The sequence below is a fragment of the Ovis aries genome, chromosome X (genome assembly GCF_016772045.2).
Source record: "Ovis aries strain OAR_USU_Benz2616 breed Rambouillet chromosome X, ARS-UI_Ramb_v3.0, whole genome shotgun sequence".
Lineage (NCBI taxonomy): Eukaryota > Metazoa > Chordata > Mammalia > Artiodactyla > Bovidae > Ovis > Ovis aries.
In genome coordinates this window covers 142,454,599-142,481,039 of record NC_056080.1, presented here as the reverse complement: position 1 = coordinate 142,481,039, position 26,441 = coordinate 142,454,599, and the positions used below count along the sequence as shown (strand labels likewise).

Below are 26,441 nucleotides of genomic sequence, written 5' to 3'. Positions count from 1 at the left end.
TTATTTTCATGGCTGAAATCACCATCTGCACTGATTTTGGAGGCACCCAAAATAAAGTCTGACACTGTTTCCACTGTTTCCCCATCTATTTCCCATGAAGTGATGGGACCAGATGCCATGATCTTCATTTTCTGAATGTTGAGCTTTAAGCCAACTTTTTCACTCTCCTCTTTCACTTTCATCAGGAGGCTTTTTAGTTCTTCACTTTCTGCCATAAGGGTGGTGTCATCTGCATATCTGAGGTTATTGATATTTCTCCAAGCAATCTTGATTCCAGCTTGTGCTTCTTCCAGGACAGTATTTCTCATGATGTACTCTGCATATAAGTTAAATAAGCAGGGTGACAATATATAACCTTGAGGTACTCTTTTTCCTATTTGAAACCAGTCTGTTGTTCCATGTCCAGTTCTAACTGTTGCTTCCTGACCTGCATACAGATTTCTCAAGAGGCAGGTCAGGTGGTCTGGTATTCCCATCTTCTTCAGAATTTTCCACAGTTTATTGTGATCCACACAGTCAAAGCCTTTGGCATAGTCAATAAAGCAGAAATAGGTGTTTTTCTGGAACTCTCTTGCTTTTTCCATGATCCAGCGGATGTTGGCAATTTGATCTCCGTTTCCTCTGCTTTTTCTAAGATCAGCTTGAACATCTGGAAGTTCACTGTTCACTTATTGCTGAAGCCTGGCTTGGAGAATTTTGAGCATTACTTTACAATAGTGTGAAATGAGTGCAAATGTGAGGTAGTTTGAGCATTCTTTGGCACTGTCTCTCTTTGGGATTGGAATGAAAATTGACCTTTCCCAGTCCTGTGGCCACTGCTGGGTTTTCCAAATTTGCTGGCATATTGAGTGCAGCACTTTTAAAGCATCATCTTTCAGGATTTGAAATAGCTTAACTGGAATTCCATCACCTCCACTAGCTTTGTTCATAGTGATGATTCCTAAGGCCCATTTGACTTCACTTTCCAAGATGTCTGGCTCTAGATGAGTGATCACACCATCGTGATTGTCTGGGTCGTGAAGATCTTTTTTGTACAGTTCTTCTGTGTATTCTTGCCAATTCTTTTTAATATCTTCTCCTTCTGTTAGGTCCCTACCATTTCTCTCCTTTATTGAGCCCATCTTTGCATGAAATATTCCCTTGGTATCTCTAATTTTCTTGAAGAGATATCTAGTCTTTCTCCTTCTATTGTTTTCCTCTATTTCTTTTACATTGATCACTGAGAAAGCTTTCTTATCTCTCCTTGCTATTCTTTGGAACTCTGCATTCAGATGCTTATATCTTTCCTTTTCTCCTTTGCTTTTTGCTTCTCTTCTTTTCACAGCTATTTGTAAGGCCTCCTCAGACAGCCACTTTGCTTTTTTTTGCATTTTTTTCCCTTGGGGATGGTCTTGATACCTGTCTCCTGTACAGTGTCATGAACCTCCGTCCATAGTTCATCAGGGACTCTCTCTATCAGATCTAGTCCCTTAAATCTATTTCTCACTTCCACTGTATAGTCGAAGGGATTTTATTTAGGTCACACCTGAATGATCTAGTGGTTTTTCCCATTTTCTTCAATTTCAGTCTGAATTTGCCAATAAGGAGTTCATGATCTGAGCCACAGTTAGCTCTTGGTCTTGTTTTTGCTGACTGTATAAAGCTTCTCCATCTTTGGCTGCAAAGAATATAATCAATCTGATTTTAGTGTCAACCGTCTGTTGATGTCCATGTGTAGAGTCTTCTCTTGTGTTGTTGGAAGAGGGTGTTTGCTATGACCAGTGCATTTTCTTGGCAAAACTCTATTAGCCTTTGTCCTCCCTCATTCCGCATTCCAAGGCCAAATTTGCCTGTTACTTCAGGTGTTTCTTGACTTCCTACTTTTGCATTCTAGTCCCCTATAATGAAAAGGACATCTTTTGGGGGTGTTAGTTCTAGAAGGCCTGGTAGGTGCTACTTAGCAACAAAATAATACAAGACAACAACAGAGGTTTGAGGCAAGAAGTGAAAGAAAATTACCTGTAATGGATTTTATAAGGAATATTTTAATTAGGCAGAGGGCAGTTTAGCAGGAATTGCACTTTGACAATGTATGTGCTATTGCTTCTTTTGTACTCATGCATGATTTGACTCATAATGAAGACACTCTAGCTCAGATGCATATATTTTAAAGAATTGCTATTTAAATCTATTAATTTGATTTTAATCATTTAAAGTATTATATTGCATAATATTATACATTAAAATTTTATAAATTTTTGTTAAAATTTTACATTTTTATATTTAAAAACATAAAAAATATTTTATTTTTTAAAAAAGGAAGCAATTCCTAACATAATTGAGTCTGACTTCTTCCTTGTGCTATTTCTTCAATATACAAGTAGTTTTCATTTATTTATTTATATATTTTCTCAGTAAGAATATAATTAGCTTATAAGTCAACATTTCTCAAAATGAGTTTAACAGAACAATAATAAAAAGAAAAGAGAAAGACAGATTCCACAGGTGATTAATTTGAGAAAATTCTGGGCTACAAACTGTTGTACCTATTTCTTTGTTGCAGCACATCCCAGAGCTTTTAAAGCTAATAATAATTACAAATCTAAGGAGCCTACTTTAGAAGACATCATTCTAAGTAAAAGTATCATTGAATTAATTAGTTCAGTCACTCAGTCGTGTCCGACTCTTTGAGACCCCATGAACTGCAGCACGCCAGGCCTCCCTGTCCATCACCATCTCCCAGGGTTCACTCAAACTCACGTCCATCGAGTCAGTGATGCCATCCAGCCATCTCATCCTGTGTCATCCCCTTCTCCTCCTGCCCACAATCCCTCCCAGCATCAGAGTCTTTTCCAATGACTCAACTCTTCCCATGAGGTGGCCAAAGTACTGGAGTTTCAGCTTTAGCGTCATTCCTTCCAAAGAACACCCAAGGCTGATCTCCTTTAGAATGGACTGGTTGGATCTCCTTGCAATCCAAGGGACTCTCAAGAGTCTTCTCCAACACCACAGTTCAAAAGCATCAATTCTTCGGTGCTCAGCCTTATTCACAGTCCAACTCTCACATCCATACATGACTATTGCAAAAACCATAGGCTTGACTAGACGGACCTTAGTCAGCAAAGTAATGTCTCTGCTTTTCAATATGCTATCTAGTTTGGTCTTAACTTTTCTTCCAAGGAGTAAGTGTCTTTTAATTGCATGGCTGCAATCACCATCTGCAGTGATTTTGGAGCCCCCCAAAATAAAGTCTGAAACTGTTTCCACTGTTTCCCCATCTATTTCCCATGAAGTGATGGGACCAGATGCCATGATCTTCATTTTCTGAGTGTTGAGCTTTAAGCGAACTTTTCACTCTCCTCTTTCACTTACATCAAGAGGCTTTTTAGTTCTTCACTTTCTGCCATAAAGGTGGTGTCATCTGCATATCTGAGGTTATTGAGATTTCTCCCAGTGATCTTGATTCCAGCTTGTGCTTCTTCCAGTCCAGAGTTTCTCATGATGTACTCTGCACAGAAGTTAAATAAGCAGGGTGACAATATACAGCCTTGACGTACTCCTTTTCCTTTTTGAAACCAGTCTGTTGTTCCATGTCCAGTTCTAACTGTTGCTTCCTGACCTGCATACAGATTTCTCAAGAGGCAGGTCAGGTGGTCTGGTATTCTCATCTCTTTCAGAATTTTCCAGTTTATTGTGATCCACACAGTCAAAGCCTTTGGCATAGTCAATAAAGCAGAAATACGTGTTTTTCTTGGAACTCTCCTGCTTTTTTGATGATCCAGCAGATGTTGGCAATTTGATCTCTGGTTCTTCTGCCTTTTCTAGAGCCAGCTTGAACATCAAGGATTCACGGTTCATGTATTGCTGAAGCCTGGCTTGGAGAATTTTGAGCATTACTTTAATAGCATGTGAGATGAGTGCAATTGTGTGGTAGTTTGAGCATTTTTGGCATTGCCTTTCTTTGGGATTGGAATGAAAACTGACCTTTTCCAGTCCTGTGGCCACTGCTGAGTTTTCCAAATTAGCTGGCATATTGAGTGTAGCACTTTCACAGCATCATCTTTCAGGATTTGAAATAGCTCAACTGGAATGCCATCACCTCCACTAGCTTTGTTCATAGTGATGCTTTCCAAGGCCCATTTGACTTCACATTCCAGTATGTCTGGCTCCAGATGAGTGATCACACCACCGTGATTATCTGGGTCGTGAAGATCATTTTTGTACAGTTCTTCTGTGTATGCTTGCCACCTCTTCTTAATATCTTCTACTTCTGTTAGGTCCATACCATTTCTGTCCTTTATCGAGCCCATCTTTGCATGAAATGTTCCCTTGGTGTCTGTATTTTTCTTGAAGAGATCTCTAGTCTTTCCCATTGTGTTCTTTTCCTCTATTTCTTTTCACTGATCTCTGAAGAAGGCTTTCTTATCTCTTCTTGCTATTCTTTGGAACTCTGCATTCAGATGCTTATATCTTTCCTTTTCTCCTTTGTTTTTCGCCTCTCTTCTTTTCAAAGCTATATGTTACAATGTCACGAACGTCATTCCATAGTTCATCAGGCACTCTATCTATCAGATCTAGGCCCTTAAATCTATTTCTCACTTCCTCTGTATAATCATAAGGGATTTGATTTAGGTCATATCTGAATGGTCTAGTGGTTTTCCCTACTTTCTTCAATTTAAGTCTGAATTTGGCAATAAGGAGTTCATGATCTGAGCCACAGTCAGCTCTTGGTCTTGTTTTTGTTGACCGCATAGAGCTTTTCCATCTTTGACTGAAAAGAATATAATCAATCTGATTTCAGTGTTGACCATCTGGTGATGTCCATGTGTACAGTCTTCTCTTGTGTCGTTGGAAGAGGGTGTCTGAATGAATCTCTCATTTCAGTTCAGTTCAGTCACTCAGTCATGTCCGACTCTTTGCTATCCCATGAATCGCAGCACGGCAGGCCTCCCTGTCCATCACCAGCTCCCAGAGTTCACTCAGATTCACGTCCATGGAGTCAGTGATGCCATCCAGCCATCTCATCCTGTGTCATCCCCTTCTCCTCCTGCCCCCAATCCCTCCCAGCATCAAAGTCTTTCCAATGAGTCAACTCTTCGCACAAGGTGACTTAATAAGCAAACTGATGGATCAGTCCTCAGTTCTCTTGCACTTAAAATCACTGAAATGATCAATGAGCAAAAGATTCAATTGCCCAATTTAGACATGTTGATCCCACAATACTAGATTTGGTGGTACCTGACCTCCGACTCAGCACCAAATGTCTCGAATAGAAAACATATTAGATTTTATATGCTTCCAATTTTGTTTATTAACATACAAACATAATATTTAACAATGACCACCATTTCTGATCTCTATCTCTATTTTTGAGTTCCCTCTATCATCTTTCATATTTATTAGTATTTATCAACACTTGGCCAGTAGATTACTGAATGGTAACTTATGACATTCTCTGCCACTATGAACATGTACCAGGAGGAAAAAAGACAATTTTTTCTCCCTATTGTCACTGTGATTTCAGGAAGTGTTAGCACATTTTTGGCATCCTTGCTTAATAGTCTGTATCTGTTTTAACAAGCCAAGTTAAGGAAGAACCTTATTCTTTCAAACTGAGGATTTGTCATTATTTTGAGATTCATTAGTTTAATTAGTTAGAACATTGTGCTAATGAGTCCAACACCATGGATTTGAGTCACATATAGGCCAGTTAATTTTGTACAGAAAAAAATATTTTGTTTCCACCCACACTAGGCCCTTCGCCATTAACCAACCCTCTAACGAATGTCTATTTTTTTTTTTAATCTTAAAGGAAACCTGTCACTGATGCTATTCTTTATTTTAAAAAGAGCAAGCAGGATCATACACATATGTGGGAAACACACTGATCATTATTATTAATTAACAGATCTTAAGCCATTCCTCTAAACACATACTTTACTTAAAGGAACTTTCCCAAGAGGAAATACTCAAGATTTAATCATACTTTTAACAAATGCTTCCTTTTAACAAATTTCACACTGCTCTTTTTCTTATATTAGTATCAACCATTTTTTAACTGAAAAATACTATGTATAGTATTACAACAAACATAAAAACAAGACTTTCTTGCATTATTATTATCTACCAAAATCTAATTCCTCTATTTTCATATAAGAATTCATTTTAATTTAGTCTATGAATTATGATTACATTTTTCTTCTCAGAGCAGATTTTAAATAATGGCACATAATCTCAATTGGAGTGGATAAAATCATTGCACTGCTTCCAATCTCTTATCATTTAAAAATAACAAAAATGACAACTGTTCTGAAGAAAAGTTTTGAAGTTTGACTAATGCTCCTTTGTGTGGGATATAATATACTTAGCAGTTCAAAGTGGAAAAAATCTAATCCAAGAGAGAGAATTTTCATCATAAAACTCAAAAGAAAGACTGACTTGATAGTCTTCTATTTTATGTTCAATACAAAATTCCATTTAATTTGATTTCTCAGGAATTTCATATATTCTTTAAACATGACAGATGATTATCTGAGAAAAAAAAAATATCCTATGACCAAAAGTCCAAAACTTGAACAAATTTCATAATTTCTAAGAGGAGAAGTGTCCTTCCTAGTTTTCAGAGTTCCATATTGTACAGATTGCATGTTTTTTGTCCTTTAATTAAACCACTGAGATCTCCTCAATTATTTTGGAGATTTTGTTTTTATTTTCCCTTTAGTTGCTGATATGGCTAAGAATCAAATTGCAGAAGGTAAAAGAAATGATCAAAATCTTTTCAAAATAAAAAATTGAAGTCATTTTGTAGGCTTAAATCAATCCACTCAGTAAAAACACAAGCCTATACCTTAAATTCTACTTTCGAAGGCATTTTTATTTCCTCTGGGAAGAACAAAAGGGAAGTATTTTGACACTGAAAGTAGGGGATGAACCTTGGTATTCTGGAATATGGAGCTTAAACACAGGGGCTCTCTTTAACAAAAGGATATAAAGTTACCAACACAAAATTTGGTATTAACAAAATATTAATTTACAGACAAAAAAGAATCATAACAGGAATTTCTTGGCAGTCCAATGGTTAGGACCCCATGCTTTCACTGCCAAAGATGTGGGTTCAATCTCTGGTCAGGGAACTAAGATCTTGCAAGCTTCACAGTACAGCCAAATAAAAAGAAAGAATGACAACAAGTGAAAAATTTATCAAAGCTGCCATCACAAAAATTGCAATTGCATACATATATAAATAAACTGCTTGATATATTTCTACAATAGTTTTTTCCCCAACATTTTTGGCGACGTATCATTTGATTATCTCTCCCTCCTAAGACATTTGATTTTCTAATACCAGGCCTCTAAAGAGGTCCATGTGCATTGGGGGTTTTAAGCTAAAATTTCATTCGCTTCTTAATTAATCTGTCTCTGTTTACATCAATCGTTCTATCACTATGTGGCTGTTCAAATAGTCTAAACTAGTGACAACTATTTCAAAATATCTGTCTGTCTATCTATATCTATTTATCTATCTATATGTACACACACATTAATACAAAGTATTAATTTTAATTTTGTAGTATACTTGAGGGCAAATGGCTCCCCAGAGAAGATGTAAGTTATATGGTAGGAGGTGGTATTTATTTTCTGCAAATAAGCTGAGGTTACCAATCCTTTCTCCTTGCCTCCCTCAATTAACTCAGCTGTACTCAGCATTGTATTACTCAACATCCAAATCTATCAAATACACATAAGATGGAAAGACTATTTAAGGAATTAATTTACCTTAAAATGTGCCTTGAATATATATTTCTTCATTAAATATTTGTGTATGAATGAATAAATGAACTAGTAAATGACTTGATGAATAATACATCAATCCCTTCCCCCCATTTTCTTTTGCCTCAGTGACTGCTTTAGGTGTGTAATGAAGTCTAAATCTATGGGAGCATTCAACTATGTTAAGCTATCTATGTCAGGTACTCCATTAGCTGTGTTTATGTTCATCATCTCATTTATTCCTCACAACAATTCTCAAGGTAATTATATTTCTCAGTACACAGTTATTGAAATTGGATTTAGAGAGTTAAAGTAACTTATCAAATGTTCTGCAGCTAGAATCATAAATTGAATCCAAGTTTTCTAGACTCTGTTCCCATTATGCCATGCTGCAAAAAATATAGCCAACGAATTTTTAGGAGAGCAGTTTAAATTAAAATTGTGCTCTAGACAACTTCCAGACAAAAAAATGTAATATATTATGGCAAAAGTTACAATAGAACCTCTCATTATTGTACTACGATGAACAGATTTTTTCAATTTATTCTTTTTCATTTCCATATCCACAAATTGCTCCTCCTATCCCCAATTTTGAAATGGGGTCTGGTCTGCTTTGAGCAGCAGGATATCAAGGATGACATGAATGTTAATATTAATAGCATGACACAGCTATATGGAGAAAGATTAACCTTATCACCATGGGGTAGACTGGTTCGAAGAGTTCAGAGAGGTGTTTCTAAAACTAACTAGCAACACTTTTTGTACTATTTCAAAAGGGTTCCCATAGCTGAATAAACTCTTCACAAGCCCTTGCCACATATTTGCATATTAAAGACATAGAAGTCCTTCTCTAAATAAACCTGTTTCCTCTCTGGGCATGTCCCCAACTCTCCCAACTCCAGACTTGTTCCTTTGCTGTCCTTTAAAGGGCCTCAGGGGCTTCCCCGGTGGCTCAGCGGTAAAGAATCCACCTGCTAATGCGGAGATGTGAGTTCTATCCCTGGGTGGGGAAAATCCCCTGGAGAAGGAAATGGCAACCCACTGTAGTATTCTTGCCTAGGAAATCCCCTGGATATAGGAGCCTGGTGGGCTAAAGTTCAGCAGATTGCAGAAGAGTAGGACATGACTTAGCAACTAAACAACAACAACAAAGGGCCTCAGACAGCACACACACCATCACCGCCCTTTCCATGCTGATTTGTATTTCTACTGTAAACTACATTGCTGGAACTCAGGACTGGCAGCTCAAAGTAAAGAGGTTAAGAGGTTGGAGATGGGGTTTGAACATCTACCTGTATCTGTCCAGTATTTCTAACTGATAATTCCTTTTGTTTCTTTCCGGAGTCTGCCTTATGAAAAGTCACTGTGAAGAGAATGGTGACTTTAATTGTCTTTCTGTTGTCACTTCCACTTGGCCCCACACCGGTCTCCATGTGAGCATTTTGCCCTGCCAGAATACTTAAAAGATGTAAAAATTTGAAACGGAAGTTGCATAAAATAAGTTTTTAAAGTAATGATAATGAACTTGAAGGAGAAACTTTACAAAATAATTTTAAAAGGAAAAGGGACCTGTACTGCCTTGCTTCCCTCAAGGACCCTGAAGTTGCCTATTCTTCATACCCCTTCTTCTCTTCCTATTCTTCTTCCAAGAGACACACACACTTTGGAGACAAAAGACTATCTTCTAGTTGTAAAATGTCTTTTCATATTAGTCGAATAGAACTCTAAGCTAAGTAAGTTTCTTTAAGAATTTATTGGATTATAATTGATAGCTTCTTGGTAGAGCAAATCTAATGTAACAATAAAGATATTGTTTATCAGACATTTTGCCAGTTAAGACTGCAATCATGCTGTAGGTGTTCTGTAAAGCATAAGAATCAAGCACTATATCTCAGAGAAAACTTTAATTTATGTTATTTTTATTCATTGTTAACTCAAAAAGACCTTAGAAGAAGAAAAGTCTAGAATGACAGAGTTAAAAACAAAGTTAATTTAGTATAAGCTATAGTAGTATTTAATTCTTCATGAGACGTGGGTTTAGAACAATAGCTGACAAATTAGAGTTTGATACTTTCAGTATAAATATATAATTCTCGAGGTCCTTCACTACATTTGGAGATATACATTTCATTGTCTGTGTCACTAATTGATGTATGTTTCAAAGTTACCACACATCTTATCTTGTAAAATACTACTACATTTTCAGAAATCGATTCAGGCTCCCTACCCAAAGTGATCCTTGTAAAACGGGGGAAATTTTATTCATTCATAGGACAGTTAGAAACCTCTGTCATTTAACAAGTTTATGACAAAGTTACTTTTACACTTTCCAATATTTTACTTGTAATTTTTCTATGATTGTTACATCTTTATGCTTGTTTTTGGAGAATAATTTATAGTTGATGGGCGTGAAAGTGTGGGTGTTAAGTAATTCAGTTGAACTCTTCAAGAAAAATAACCATCACCATCGTTGAATATCATTACTTAATGTGATGAAGTGTGAAAAGCTTAACAAACATACCTTACCCACTTAAGCATCTTCTATAGAATAAATGGTCCAAGAATGTAAAACATAAAATGTGAGGCTAGAATCGCAAGTTATTTTGGTATTTATAGGGCATTTCTAATAAAGATGTCTTGTTGGGATCATGAGCCTTAGCCAAGCAGGTAATATTTCACTGATACTGAGACTAGGGCACCAGGGAAACAGACAGGTGGAAAGTGAACAATATGCCAATGCCTGAACTGACTATCAGAGCCGGCACTCTTGTCCTAGCAGTGGGTACTAAAGTGCCGCTCACATACCTGAAGCGGATGGCTAACTGCACAAACTAAATCACCAGTATTGGACTTGGAGCAAAATTCAGATGTGTTAGATTCACCATAAGAACACTGAACAGTGGGTCTGAAAAGACATCAAATCTGAAAACCATCTGACAAGGTGGGAATTTTTGAAGGATTTTTCGGTATGACAGGATTAGGTTCAGTCTGAAGGTGAAGCTCCTTTAGTACTTTGAGCTCCAACAACAGATGTAGGGAAAATGGAGCCTAATAATAACAATATTCACAGTGGAAGGAACCCAACAACAATATTTCATTTTAATTGCCAGTTTTATATACTCTTTTTTTTCCTTAGAAGGAGAGCCCTTCTATCTTCCAAACACTTTTCCTTCCCTATCTAGCCTGACAAAAAAGATAACCATCATTGATTCAATAGTGTGCCAGACTGAATATATGGTTAAGTTAGTCAAGAAAGAAAAATTAATTCAAAGATTCAACTCATTGCTTTTGATTGTTTTTTGTTTCCAAAAGTAAAATGATTCACCATTCTTCACCTTGTGTGGCAGGAAATCTAAAATGAATTAGTTGAGACCAGCTGTATTTTAACAACTAAGAATAATTCTTTTTTTTAAAAATTTTCTCCAAATAAATTCAGCCAAATAATTTCAGCTAAATTTCAGTAATGATGAGATAAAGCTGTTCAGTCTTAAAAGAAAACAGAGACCCTATGTTGATTATCTAAATGCAGTCTAATCACTTATGGGATTTCTAAAGCACCCCAGTCAATGAAAAATGGCTCAAAGTAGTCATCTATTAAATACTTCTTTGACTAAACCACAGCCATGGTTGGTTGTAAATTAAAAACAAAAAGAAAACTTAAAGCAGTTTTCCTACATGTTTCAATGAAATGCACAGTATATTTATTATCATACATTAGAAAATGTAACTGATTTTACAAACCATATGAAAGTTAAATCTACTTACCTCATAGTCATATCTTATAATAGAAATAAAGAGGCTTAAAAAATAAAAAAGGTTTAGTGGTATGGGATTAATTCAAGATTCTTCAAAAATGTATATTTTTATCAATCCCAATATGTTGCTTTGGAAACATTATGTGATTATTTTCATAGTGTGTGTATTTCCTAAATTTACAGCAGTCCCTGATGCCTACTTCCTGAAGATATGGCCGAATTGGAGTTTTGGCAGGGTGGAAAAAATTCAATCTCATTGTTAAAAGAAACAACAAAAAGGAATTTTGCTTTCCTCATCAACCAAAATCTCTTTGAATCTTTCACCTCACCAGGCAATATCTGGATAACACAAGCTAAAGCTTGTCCTAAGGAAATAAGAAGGATAGAAACCATTAATAGTATTCTGATCCTTCTACTGTTTGAAATACACAATACTTTTCCCTGCTCATGTGCTTACATCACAATACAGGCAAATAACACGTAGATGAAAAGCCTCATCTGGTACAGTTTGCAACTACTTAACTGTAAAAAAGAAAAAAAAATGAGAGTACAGTTAGGTGCATTATTTAGTAGGAAACTGCAACCTTGAGGACAACCCCACGTACCTGTATTCATTTAATTGCATTAATCAGTGTTCAGTGCTTCAGCAAAGTTCAGTTATACACATAAGGCTGCAATTTCCAGGCTCCAATGAAAGAAAGTCAGCCGCAGTTTTGTCCTCTGCAAGTGCGTAGTTGTTCAAGCCTAGAGAGAGAGAGAAAATATATGGCATGACTATCAAACAATTTTCTCACCCCAACTTAATTATAGATGTTGATGGAGTCTTTTCTTCATTGGAAGCCCTTTCTTGTGTATTTCTATTTCTCCTACTCCCTTCCTTGGGCTTTGGTAGTGTTTTTCCCAGAGCAGGGAACCATTTCAAATTTTCCTCTATTATTTGCCCAAGTACTATAGGAAACTTTTAATATTTTATTATTTGGGGAATGTTGTAAGGGAGTCTCAAGACTAAAACAAACAAACAAAAAAAAACTTGCAAGTCATGTCCAGGAGTGAATAGAGAAGTGTTAGTTTCTTTTCACAGGTTATGTCCTTTTCAAATTTTTATAGTCTATAGCAGTGGAGAGGGGGAAGGGTGTTGAAAGACTTTATTCATCCTTTTAAACCCTCACTAATAGCACCCTCTAGTGTCTCCAGTTGAGCTATGCACTTTTGTCATCAGCTAACAACAGACTGGTTCCAAATAGGAAAAGCAGTACGTCAAGGCTGTATATTGTCACCCTGCTTATTTAACTTATATGCAGAGTACATCATGAGAAACGCTGGGCCGGAAGAAGCACAAGCTGGAATCAAGATTGCTGGGAGGAATGTCAAGAACATCAGATATGCAGGTGACGCTACCCTTTTGGCAGAAAGTGAAGAGAAACTAAAAAGCCTCTTGATGAAAGTGAAAGTGGAGAGTGAAAAAGTTGGCTTAAAGCTCAACATTCAGAAAACTAAGGTCATGGCATCTGGTCCCATCACTTCATGGGAAATAGATGGGGAAACAGTGGAAACAGTGTCAGACTTTATTTTGGGGGGCTTCAAAATCACTGCAGATGGTGATTACAGCCATGAAATTAAAAGACGCTTACTCCTTGAAAGGAAAGTTATGAGCAACCTAGATAGCATATTCAAAAACACAGACATTACTTTGCCGACTAAGGTCCGTCTAGTCAAGGCTATGGTTTTTCCAGTAGTCATGTATGGATGTGAGAGTTGGACTGTGAAGAAAGCTGAGCGCTGAAGAATTGATGCTTTTCAACTGTGGTGTTGGAGAAGACTCTTGAGAATCCCTTGGATTGCAAGGAGATCCAATCAGTCCTTTCTAAAAGAGATCAGTCCTGGGTGTTCTTTAGAAGGAATGATGCTAAAGCTGAAACTCCAGTACTTTGGCCACCTCATATGAAGAGTTGACTCATTGGAAAAGAGTCTGATGCTGGGAGGGATTGGGGGCAGGAGGAAAAGAGGACTACAGAGGATGAGATGGCTGGATGGCATCACTGACTTGATGGACGTGAGTCTGAGTGAACTCCGGGAGTTGGTGATGGACAGGGAGGCCTGGCGTGCTGCGATTCATGGGGTGGCAAAGAGTCGGACACGACTGAGTGACGGAACTGAACTGAACTGAGGTACAGTGAACTACTATGCTTTCTCCCATTTCTGTATCTGCAGAAAAGTATTTGCCTTTCAGCCTTATTTATGTCACCTTGAAGGAGGAAACAGAGCTGGACTCCATCTTAGGCCTATTCATGCTGATCATGCTCGGCCACCTCTCCAATGGACTGTGAACTCTGTGCTTAGTGCCTATGGAAACTACAATAGTAGGATGAGACCCCCTCTGGACAGGGGAATCTTGAAGATCACATCCAGGTTACTCATCGGCTAAGAGAAAACATACTCTAATCACTCCTGCCTCCAGACAGGTCATAAATTCTTATTGATTGTTAACTGTTTGAACACATAACAGGTGAATGATGGGATTATTGTGATTGTACTTACCCTTCCTTTGTTTTATATAAGTCTCAAGGAAATTGGGGTGGTGGGTTCGGACACGTACACATGGGGTATAAAATATTTTCACAAATGCTGGTTGGGGTCCTTGGCTAAGAAGAGACTCTGCCTTAGGCCCACCAGTATAATAAATTGCACTCCACTATCTGCATTGTCCTTCTGAGTGAGTTTGTTTCCCAGAATGCGTGGCTATTAAAACCTGAATGCCCCAACACTAGAAATATCTACCAATTAAATGTAAATTGCCTCACAAATTATGGTAGTAAAAATGTTTGGAATTGAGAAGGTACCTTGAGCTGTTCAAAACACTTGCATGCACATTACTATTTTTGTATGTCACAAATATAGTAGTCCCCCCACAACCAGACATGTATGTTTGCCTTTGTTTCTAGAGATAATTAGAATGATTTCACTTGAGATAAAGAAAACCAATTAGTTTTTTAAAAATTTTTATTTATTTTTAAAAATTATTATTTTTTTACTTTACAATAGTGCATTGGTTTTGCCATACATCAACATGATTCGTAACTAAAGCCTTCTTTTTGAGCAGTCCCTAACTCACTCAGAATTACAGATTTTGTTTTGTAATTTTACTTATCTTTATTTCCTAATTTATTTCCTAATTTATTTCCTAACTCTTGCAGAGTGACAAATTTTAAACTAAAAGTCAAGCACTGTGCTAAGCATTTGAGGTACATTATTTTATTTAAATATCATTACAACAATTTGAGCTACATAAGATTATCATCCCCATTTTTAGATGAATGATAACCCTGTATGTGAGAGAACAAAAGAGACACAGATGTATAGAACAGTCTTTTGGACTCTGTGGGAGAGGGAGAGGGTGGGATGATTTGGGAGAATGGCACTGAAACTTGTATAATTTCCTATAAGAAACGAATCGCCAGTCCAGGTTCAATACAGGATACAGGATGCTTGGGGCTGGTGCACTGGGAGAACCAGAGGGATGGTACGGGGAGGAAGGTGGGAGGGGGGTTCAGGATGGGGAACACGTGTATACCCATGGCGGATTCATGTTGATGTATGGCAAAACCAATACAATATTGTAAAGTAATTAGCCTCCAATTAAAATAAATTTAAATTAAAAAAAAGAAACTAAAGCTTCTTAGGATAGCTCTCTACAACAAAAATATAATTTAAACCACATATATAATTTAAAATTTTCTAGCAGCCCATTAAAATATTGAAAATAAGCAGGTTAAATTAGTTTCATAATATTTTATTTAATCTGTTGGGGCTTCCCTGGTGGCTCAGAGGTTAAAGCATCTGCCTCCTATGTGGGAAACCCGGGTTCAATCCCTGGGTCGGGAAGATCCCCTGGAGAAGGAAATGGCAACCCACTCCAGTATTCTTGCCTGGAGAATGCCATGGACAGAGGAGCCTGGTAGGCTACAGTCCACGGGGTCACAAAGAGTTGGACACGACTGAGTGACTTCACTTTCTTTCTTATTTAATCTGTTAGTCAAAATATAACCATTTCATCATGCAATTTATGTAAAAAATATTACTTACATATTTCATATACATGTGTGTATGTACATGTGCTAACTCTTCAAAATAGGATATGTATTTTATACTTACACTGCATCTCAATTTGGGTTAGTCAAGTTTCAAATGCTCAGCAGCATATGTGGCTAGTTTCTGTCTTATACCTACAGATCTAGAGATTAATTTGCCCAAAGCTACACAACTAGAAAATGTCAGAGCCAGAATTTCAAATCTGGTTTAAAACTAAAGTTCTTTTCTAATCATTAAGCTTTACTGCCTCTTACCAATTTTAATTGCTGTTGATGGTTAACATTAACTATGAAAAATATCACAGAGAATGTAATTTATCCATTTTTACAGTTTTCTGTCCATACAAACACCTACTTTCTCAATAACAGTGATGATTTATTGATTATAGCATTCACGTGTAATATAGGTACAAGTTGTTGTGGATGACATAAAGATGAATGGAATTTGATGTAAAATAACTGGCACAGAGTTTCATCCATCTTCAAGACCTATGCATTCTCTCTCTAGACAGTGTACATGGGAAAGCAAATCACAATCAGATAGTAGACTGCTTGATAAGAGGTGTTTCAATGCAAAGGCAACAAATTGAAGAGTATGTGATTAGCTTTATCAATCTCATATCAAGGATGGTTTTTGCCAGTGAGATGAAAATGTACATGGATAAGAGTTACCAATACTCATCTCTTTGAGGCTTCTTTTTTTAGGTCTGCACAGCTGATCAACCTTCTTCAGATTACCACATTATTTCTCAGTTTTAATCAATTCTCACTGGCCTGAGAAACATCCTAACTCATTGAAGTATTTTAATTTTCTTGTATGAGCCATTCTATAATTATATGATGATTTTATAGTTTAATCTTCAGAGATTGCACATATTTCCATGTTTATGGGTAGACATTACCATAACTTCCTTTTTCTAATCTTAGTAGAACCCTGGTTAAAATTCAAAATTGGAACACTGAATAAACAAATGCAATAAATACAGCAGTTCACTCATGGCATCTCCTACAAAAAACAATTCCTAAAGTTTCCTTTTGTTAATTATAAAATTTTTGATGTAAGGCAAATTCTGAAAATGTGTAATCACACAATCTGAAGACCGTATGCTGAGGGTCAGCATAGTGAACTGGAAATGACATGGGTTTGAATTTCCCAACTCTATACTTTATAGCTCTATAACCTTGGGCATTTTACCTAGTCTCTGTGAGTCTCTGTTTCCTCATTTGTTTAAAAAAAAACAAACAGTTAATAATACCTATCTCATAGAGTGGTTTTGAGGATTCGTAGGACAATGTATAATAATTCAAATAGTGCATAAAAGGCATTCAGTCAAGGACTTCTCTCTGTGCGCAAGCAGAGTAGAGTCCTGATCAGTCCTTTTAGAGTTAGAGCACCAAGTAAAGAGCTTTTCCTGGGTGGCCTGGCTTTTGGTTATTCCATTGCTCATTGGTGCCACCATCAGACAGAAGAAGAGAAAATGGGAACATTTTCTCATTATTTTCAAATGTGGATTTCTGCCACTTTTATCATCAAAACTGAATTTCTCAGATGATTTTCTGGGTTACTTAGTTGAACTAGGTCTGGAAGTAATGTCTCTAATCTACAGAGATCATTTTCTACTGCATGAGACACTTAAGACTAAATGTTGTGCTATATATACAGAAGAATCCAGATTCATTGTAAAGCAAGCATGTAGCTAAAGTTTAGAGTTATACTCTAAATGAAAATCCAGAGTCTGCTACTCTTCAGCGCCATGATCTTGTGTAAATCACCTACCTGTGATCTTCAGTTCTAGAAACTGTAAAATGTAGATAATTAATATTAACCTCATGAGTCTGCCTTGATAACTTTAAATACTTCATAATAGTCACTGGACTGTTCTCTCCTCTTAACACATCCAGTAACTGATGTCTAATGTGGATGTTATGAATGACTATTAATGCTCTGAGAGTGCCTCCCCAGCTTGGCTTTGCCACACTTTCCGGGATCAATCACTGATTTTATCTTCATTGACTTCCTGCCATCACCTATGGCTGAGTCTCATGCAGCAGTGCAAACCCCAAGAGTCAGAGCTGTAAACTATAACCATTTGACAACTTCTGATTTCAACTCCAAGACATCTCCTAGCTCCAAGAAGAGGACAGTGCATGTGCTGGATGCCGTGACCAACGGAAGCAGAGCTACAGAGGAGCAAAATGTAACAGTGAACACTCCCTGTGTCCTCTTTCCATGCAGACTGCACTGAACTGCGTTGCTATTATTCCTTCTGGTAGTGGCTGTGAATGTTTTTAAAAGGAAAGAAAGAAAAGAAAAACAAGAATAAAAGGTGATGTGAGGATTGTCTGAACTAGGGTTTTATCCTTTTAAAATATCAGGAATTGGAAAGAAGGCAGTTATGAAATGAGGGATATACTGAGGAAATAAGTCAGAAAGATTTGCCCTTCAATAATAATAACTTTCCACGAATAAGCTATTAGATAAAATCAACTCATGATAATTGGCACAAATTTTCCCTTCTTGATGTTCTATCCCTATGCAGATGTATTCCCCCTACGATTCAGTAGACAAAAATAAAAATGAATACTGCGCTCTTGGCGCCGGAAAATATTATCTACTTTTCCTTCTTTTATTTCAGGAAAGAGAGCTTCCTCTTTCCCAAAACAAAGCAGAGCACTAGAAAGATAAGTTTTTCTATTGGTTAAGCATGGAAAATGGATGCTAAAACCTAAACCTAAAATACTACATTTTTTTCTGGGAAAAAATTTAAAGCATTCACCTGGTTCATTCTCCAGCCACTGGGTAAATTTAAGGACTTGCTCCTTGGAGTAAGAATCAGAGTAGACCAGCTGGGAAGGTTTTGATTGGTGTTGCTATTTGCTTGTAATTCCATAACAGGGACGAGGGAAGTAGTCCTGCTTCTAGATACCCACAACCCTCCCGAGTCACAAAGCAGCCAGACTGCCCCTGATCTCTCTAGTAGTCTTGGAAGACCTGGCACCGCGATGCCCGCCCGGGCGTCACCGACTAGGCAGCCGGAGCGCGCTGGCAAGCATCAGTCTTGCGGCTGGGTTCCTCCCTCTCCTGCATCCTTTCCTACACCACGGAAAAGCGCTGTCCAAGCCCGCGATGCTGCCTGGTCCCCAGCAGAGAAGCGACTGGACCCCACTAAAGCAATCCAAAGTCCATCCCTGCTTAGGCTCACTCGTCCTTGCTCTCTAGGGTAGCCAAAAGCTAGATTTTCCCCGTCACTCCTCTATCCGCCACCCCCAGACGACCCGTCTGAAGGCAATCGAGGGACTAGACCCGGTTCACAGCAGAGTGCAATATATGCAGAGACAGTCTCTCGGCTCCAACTGCAGCTTTGCCCCTACTTCCACTAGTCTGCCTTAAGTATCCTTTGTATGAGAAAATGGTGCTGCTAGATGGTCGTTCTCTAGTGGGACTGAGGGCGGTCAGCGGGATCGAGAGAAAAGCACACATAACAAGAAAAATAAAACTTCTGTAAGATACTGAGAATGAGTTCAACTTAAAGGGAAGCCAAAGAGAGCAGCGAGCGGAGGACCGAGCGGAGCGGAACGTGCCCTCGGTTTCGCTCAGCAAAGCGGGAAGCCGGAAAGCGGCGCGTTTTCTCCAGCAGCGGGTCCCGAACGCGAGGGCGCAGCCAGAAGGCTTTCCGCCGCCCGCTCGGGGCGGCGAACAGTAACTTCCTAAGCCTACCTCCATCTCGCCCCCGCCCTTCTTTCCAGGTTCCCCGTCAGCTGGGAGGGGCCTCCCCCGAAGCGGGGGGATGTGGGGTGTAAGGAGTGGGACCCGGAGGGGGGTACCCAGCAGTTGGTGCTGCGCCATCCCCTCCCAGCAGGCGGCCAGGGCACTGGTTCACTTCTCTGCCCCCGCCCGCCTTCCACTCGCTCGCCCCCCTTCCTTCCCCCTTCTCCCCCTCTATCGAGTCCCTCCCCCTCGCCATTGAAAAGGGCTGGCGCGGCCCCGGCTCCTGGCAGTCGGCGAACGGGAGGAGCCGCGAGCTTGGGCTGCACGCAGCGACCCGCGCGGCAAAGCAGAAAGCCAGCGGAAAGAGTGCATAGCGTGGCCGCGGCAGCGGCGCCACAGACAGCCCAGGCGACCCCAGGCAGCCCGGGCGGGCCAAGCAGCCTAAAAGGAAGCCTCTGAGACTCCGGCTGCTCCGCGGACTGCGAGCTGTGGCGGCAGAGCCCCGCTACAGCAATCGCAGTCTCCGTGGAGCGAGCAGGAGGGTTTTTTTGGTTTCCCTACCACCTCATTTCTTCTCTAGTGGCGTTGACAACAAGGTAAGGATCCGGTCCCGGGGCCGGAACAGAGCGTGGCGTGTGAGGGCTGAGTCCCGCACTTCGTGCGCGGAGGCTTCCAGCAGCCTGCTCCCAGGCTCTTGAATAGGCCACAGCGTGGTTTCGGAAACTCTTCCCGCGTCCTCCCTTCCCCCTTCCCCCATCTCTTCCCTGGAGATGAGAGCAAACCCGGAGGTGAGCGCAGCTAGAATCTCTTTTTGGCATAGCCGCCAGTCGGCTTGCCTTGGTTACTTTAAGAAAACACTTCTGTCAGAAAAGTGTCCGCGCGTGAATTTGCCCGACATTGGCCGAGCAAAAAGGTCTTTCGCTTTAACGGATACAGCTTCACCGAAGCTGAGACAAACTCTTAAGATCGGGGCAGGGACTGAGAAAAGATCACACTCCGGATTCTCGGGTTAGCCAGGAGGGGCGGTCTGAACCGAGCGGCAAAGCCCGGGGCCCGCTCCGGACCTCGCCCGCGGTCTGGCAGCGCTGCGCTCCCGCCTCTGGGGCTCCAGGTCCGGATCCTTGCCAGGTCGGCCCTAGTCCTTGGGGACCCGACCGTGGGCGCAGAGAGGAGGTCGCAGCGCGCCGCGGGGCGCTCAGGGTCTCCCGCGTAATTTCGCTGCCGCTCGCCTCCCCGCGCTTCCTTCCCGCCCTACTTCAGGGGCCGTGCTCAGTCAGCACCTGCTGGATATGGAGATGGTAGGTGTGGAAAATTCTGCCTAGCTTTTTTTTTTTTTTTTTAAAGGAACGTCTTACAGTCTCGTAACCGAAAGCCGGCATCATATTCTCATTTTTTTTTTTAAAAAGGCTTTTTCTAGGAGCTTAGCCAAACATAAACGGACTGCTCTTTCTCCAAAATAAATGACTTTTCAGCCCTTAGCCAAAACCCGCTTAGCTATCCCATAAATGAATGACGTTGACTAAGATAGGACCGATAAACAGTTTATGTGTCCACAAAGGAATTAATTTTTAAAGCGCGTAGCCATTAAACAGTCCCGTTTCGCGAAAATGAATGCCTCTTAAGAGAGTCATCAGGAAAGGTGACTTTTTAAAAAGGCATAGCCGCAAATGAGTCTTTTCTTCAGAGACTTAGAAGAGCGGAGCGGAGCGGCAGTCTGCCCTCGATTGGAAACACGACTTGAAAGTGCGCTCTTAGCCTCAAATTGACATCCGCCCCTTGCAAAAAATAAAGGGGGGAGGTGGCCCTTTTGAAGAGTGTATAGCGTCAGCCACTTCCTTTCCTTCCCGAAGGAAAGATTTATGGAGCTCAACTGCAAATGGCCTCTTCCGCGCTTCACTGCCCTGGCCGCCTCTGGGTTGCGGGGCGCAGGAGCGCGCGTGTGGAGCGCGTGTGCCGGCGCGCCCGAGGGCTTGCCGCGGACTCTCCCAGCGGGGTGCCTTTCCAGAAATGTTGGCTGGGGGCTGGGAATCGAAACTTGCGCCACTGCGGCACAAATGCACAAAGCGAAAGACTGGAGAGAAGAGAGGCGAGGACAAAAGAAGAAACAAAATTAAACTGGGAGAACCAAACAAAAGCGAGTCTTTGCGTGGAAACATCTTCAGGTTGGGTTGAAACCTCACATAGGAACCGTTTCTGTGCGAAGGAGAGTGTGTGGAAGAAAGTCTTTAAACGTCGGGATAGACCGTGAGGCGGACAGGAAATAATGGGAGGGGGCGATGGTGTTGGGGGAGCGGCTTTGGTGCTCTTAACATTGCAACAAGGAAACAACCTGAGGATACTGAACAGTGAGCAAAACACCGGACAAGGTGGCGTCGCTTTACACTAAAGCGACTCCCTCCCGTCCCATAAAAGGTTAAAACAGGTGTGACTTAAAAAAAAAAAAAAAAGATACTGGCGGCACCTTCTGAACTTGGTGAACTTAGAATTCCACTCTCAATCTTGTTTCAAACAATCATGGCAGGAAAGCTCAGCCTCAGAGCTGACCTTTCGCTGGGGGTGGGGGGCATTTGAAAGCAAGTCGAAGTAATCGTATTTGTACCTGTTTCCCCCTTTCTTGCCTTTGTCTGGTTCATCAGAGGAAAGCGCGGACGGCGTGCGGGCGGTTCTGACGAATGAACCCAGAGATGGACGCGCTAAGGTCTAAAGATACCTTCCGCCCTCCGCCAAATTAAGAGTTGCCGCGCTCAGCTCCCGCGGGCTGAATCCGGCCGCCGCCGCCTGCGCCGGCCCGGCGGCGAGGGAGCGCCTGCGCCAGCGAGGCCCGAGCACCTCGTGCTCCAGTCGCCCCGGCTCGGGCAGCCCCCCCTTCTGGCGGTGACGTCAGCCCCCGAGCGGCTCGGCGGGCCGCGGGGAGGCTGGGGAGCGCCCGGCCCCGCGCGCCCCGTGCGCAGCCGCCCTCGCTTCGCTCGCCTCCTGGCGGCGCTCTCGCTCTCCGCCCCTCCTTCCCGCTCCCTCGCTCCCCAGAGGCGCGCCGCGGCGCCGGGGGCAGGGGCAGGGGGTGCTGCAGCCCGGGCCAGGGCAGGTTTTGGACCCCGGAATCTGATACAGATGTAGGGTCTTTCTGCACTCCTCCCCTCCGTTTCCCTGTTCCCCACGACCCCCACCCAACGACCCCGCTCCTTTTCAGCTTGCACTTTCACTATTCACCGTGAATCCACTTATTTAGCTTCGTTCTGGAGGGCAAGTTTTAAAGATGAAATAATAACAGTTACCAGTATTAAATTTCCACTGTCATCTGTCCTCCCGGGGTGATATGAAGACTGGCATCCTTAAAATCTTGTGGCTCTTTGCCTTCAACAGAGCAAGCCCCCTAGAAGGCGAAGAGGGTCTTATTCCCAGTGAAACGGTGCGATGGGGAAGGAGGGCGATCGGAGGCGGGCTTGCACTGTGTGGAGGGTCCCCTTTCAGTGAAAGAAGGGACTGGAGATTGGAAGTTGCGGAAAGGCTCTGACGGCTGCTGCCGCAGGGGAGAGGCCACCGTCCTCTTTATTATAAGGCTGCGCAGTCACTTCCAGAGGCCGGAGCGCCAAATTGGGAACGTTCAGGAATGGGGTTTTACAAGACGGAAGCCCGCTGCGCCTTCCTTACTGAGTTTGTTCTTCTCCTTTTACGGAGCAAACCCCTGCTTCCCGGAATTGGAGGCTAATCCGTTTTCCCTGATTGCGGACAATTCTTTCTTTAGCTCTGGGAGAGGGACCGCAGCGCGCCCTTGGAGAAAGCTGTACAGGGCAAGAAGGAGGGGCGGAGACAGGGTGTGTGGAGACATCTGGGCCTCAGAACTGAGCTTCCTTTCCAAGGAAATTCCCCTCAGAGGGGATCGCAATAAAAAGCTCACCTACTGACTGCATTTTGGTTTGGAGGTAGGTAGGGGATTTTGGGGAAAAGGGAGCAGAAGCACAGAATTCTTCCGTTTTTTATGTCTAGGGTTTTATATATCAGCAAAGCAGGAAATAAGTTCCTATGCGTTTGAAATACAGGAATGGAAAGAAAACTCAGACCAAGCATAAAAGTGCATTCATTTTCTAGGGTTCAATAATTTGCTTAGGGTTGAAAGTAGCCCCCCTTAAAAAAAAATCACCTGAATGCAGTTCTGATGGATGTCCAAACAGGGCTGGGTTTTGGCGGCTGGGAGTCCTGGCAGAAGGGATTGCAGTGCACACGCTGTTTCTTCTCTTGGTATTCAGCGCTTCACGTTCTTTGCAAGATACAAATTCCTGATAGAGAGCTTCCAGACTGCTGGTGGCAGGGAGAAGTCTGGTAAGGGATTTAGAAAGCAGAAAATTCTCCTTTTCTTTGTGCAAGCAGTCCATAACAGCCTTTAGCCAGGATTTATAAGGTTCTTGGGGTAAGGGAGGGGAGGCTCCCAGACAAGGAGACTTTATAGAAGCCACTGGCTTTAAACTAAATTGACAAAATATGTATAGCTGCCGCATTTTCTTTTAGTGGGAAGGGGAATTATTCAGGGGATGAAATTTTGAAATCTAATTTTCTTCAATAATCTTGTTTCATGTATTTTAAAAGAGGTGTAATGAGTGACTTCCCTTTCACTTTTCACTTTCACGCATTGGAGAAGGAAATGGCAACCCACTCCAGTGTTCTTGCCTGGAGAATCCCAGGGACAGGGGAGCCTGGGGGGGGCTGCTGTCTCTGGGGTCGCACAGAGTCGGACACGACTGAAGTGACAGTAGCAGCAGTAATATGTTTACTTATTCACCAAAGAATCTGCAAACCTACTGTGCCTGACAATGTGGTATGCTCCAAGAATACAAATACATGCTCTTGCATGTGGAAAGGTACCTGGGGTCTCTGTGAGCCAGGAGACTGACAAATTTATAATACAATGTGATTAATGCTCTAATTGAACATAATCGAGGGAGGAATTAATTTTTGCTAAGAGGTTGAGAAAAGATTCATAAAGAAGATGTCTCTTTGGCTTTGAAAAATAGGCATTCCTAAGCAGTGATTAGTCAAAAAGTGGACTTGATAGAGCCTGATACAGACTAAGTAAGGTGGTGGTGGTGGTGGTGGGGTTGATGTCCCACTGTGGAGTTAGCAGTTGTGTGTGTATTTTGTAGGCAAAGGCCACTTTAAAGATTTTTAAAGTAGGTATATTAACAACAACAAAACAGGATGAAAAAAATGGGCAAAAGATGGCACACAATAGAAATATTTTTCTTGTTTTTCAATGTCTTTAAATGTGTATTTGAGTAAACTAAGATATTGGAATAGAGAGTGAAGGTAAATAAGTTAAGAAGATACTGTCATATCCAGGAAAGAGGACAAATTTTGAAGAGGGCCTAAACGCACGCACCACACAAGGTAAATCAGTAGAACTAAGAAATAAATGAATGCTATTTGCTGAAAGAGAATTTCTCTTTAGTCCTAATCATCTCTATAGTTTTATCTTTAGTGTCATCTCACCTTCCCCACCAAGCCTTCCAAATTTCCCATCTTCTACCATCAGAGTAAACTCCTTCAGCAACTTGCAAGCACATTTATAAAGCCCACTGCACTCCATTTTCCACACACCTCCTTGCATCATCTCTGTGTCCTGTATCATTTCTCCCACCCTTACCAGCTTCAGCTGTTTCTCTGTCAACCATTCAGTTCAATTCAGTTCAGTCGCTTAGTAGTGTCCGACTCTTTGAGACCCCATGAACCACAGTACCCCAGGCCTCCCTGTCCATCACCAACTCCCCGAGTCCACCCAAACCCATGTCCATTGTGTCGGTGATACCATCCAACCATGTCATCCTGTGTTGTCCCCTTCTCCTTCTGCCCTCCATCTTTCCCAGCATCAGGGTCTTTTCAAATGAATGAGCTCTCCGCATCTGGGAGCCAAAGTATTGGAGTTTCAGCTTCAACATCAGTCCTTCCAATGAACACCCAGGACTGATCTCCTTTAGGATGGGCTGGTTGGATCTTCTTGCAGTCTAAGGGACTCTCAAGAGTCTTCTCCAACACCACAGTTCAAAAGCATCAATTCTTCAGCGCTCAGCTTTCTTCACAGTCCAACTCTCACATCCATACGTGACTACTGGAAAAACCATAGCCTTGACTAGACAGACCTTTGTTGACAAAGTAATGTCTCTGCTTTTTAATATGCTATCTAGGTTGGTCATAACTTGTCTTCCAAGGAGTAAGCGTCTTTTAATTTCATGGCTTCAATCACCATCTACAGTGATTTTGGAGCCCAGAAAAATAAAATCAGCCACGGTTTCCACTGTTTCCCCATCTATTTCCCATGAAGTGTTGGGACTGGATGCCATGATCTTAGTTTTGTTGAATGTTGAGCTTTAGGCCAACTTTTTCACTCTCTTCCTTCACTTTAATCACTTTAGTTCTTCTTTAGTTTCTGCCATAAGGGTGGTGTCACCTGCATATCTGAGGTTATTGATATTTCTCCTGGTAATCTTGATTCTAGCTTGTGCTTCTTCCAGCCCAGTGTTTCTCATGATGTACTCTGCATAGAAGTTAAATAAGCAGGGTGACGATATACAGCCTTGACGTACTCCTTTTCCTTTTTGGAACCAGTCTGTTGTTTCATGTCCAGTTCTAACTGTTGCTTCCTGACCTGCATACAGATTTCTCAGGAGGCAGGTCAGGTGGTCTGGTATTCCCATCTCTTTCAGAATTTTCCACAGTTTATTATCACAATAAACTATCAACCATTATATATATAATGCCTGCAAATGTCTGTTTTCCTTTGGTTACAACAAGGGATTTAAACATTGTACTTTGGGGAGTAATTACAACTTTTCTGAATTTCTCATCACACACTCTGAAACTGTTTCTCTGCATCCCATTCTTTCTGGTGTGTCCTCTTCCCATGGGTCATTCTATTTATATTTTCAGTGAAAGTTTCTTTCTGTTTTATTCCTCCTCCTTTTTGCTTTGTGGAATTGTCATAGTGTCTCAGATTTAAGTATTTTGAGAGGCCATCCTCCTCAGACAGGTTTTTCTCAACAACAGGTTTGCCTCTTCAGAGGCAAAGGAACCCTTGCTTTTTAAGTGTTGGTAAAAAGATATTTTTGTGTATGAGGGAAATGGGCAATTCTCAAATTGTCCATACCTCTCCAT

The 26,441-nt window shown here is 41.1% G+C and overlaps 1 protein-coding gene across 3 annotated transcripts in view; it reads left to right on the top strand.

Annotated features, from left to right (window-relative positions):
* Nucleotides 1–19,586: 19,586 nt before the first annotated feature.
* PCDH11X (protocadherin 11 X-linked) overlaps nt 19,587–26,441 on the top strand; it is a 925,502-nt gene continuing 918,647 nt past the window's right edge. For all 3 annotated transcript variants that reach the window (XM_060407578.1, XM_027963067.2, XM_042242190.2), the window contains exon 1: nt 19,587–19,897. The gene's annotated coding sequence lies outside the window, so the exon portion shown is untranslated. The remainder of the gene's footprint in view (nt 19,898–26,441) is intronic.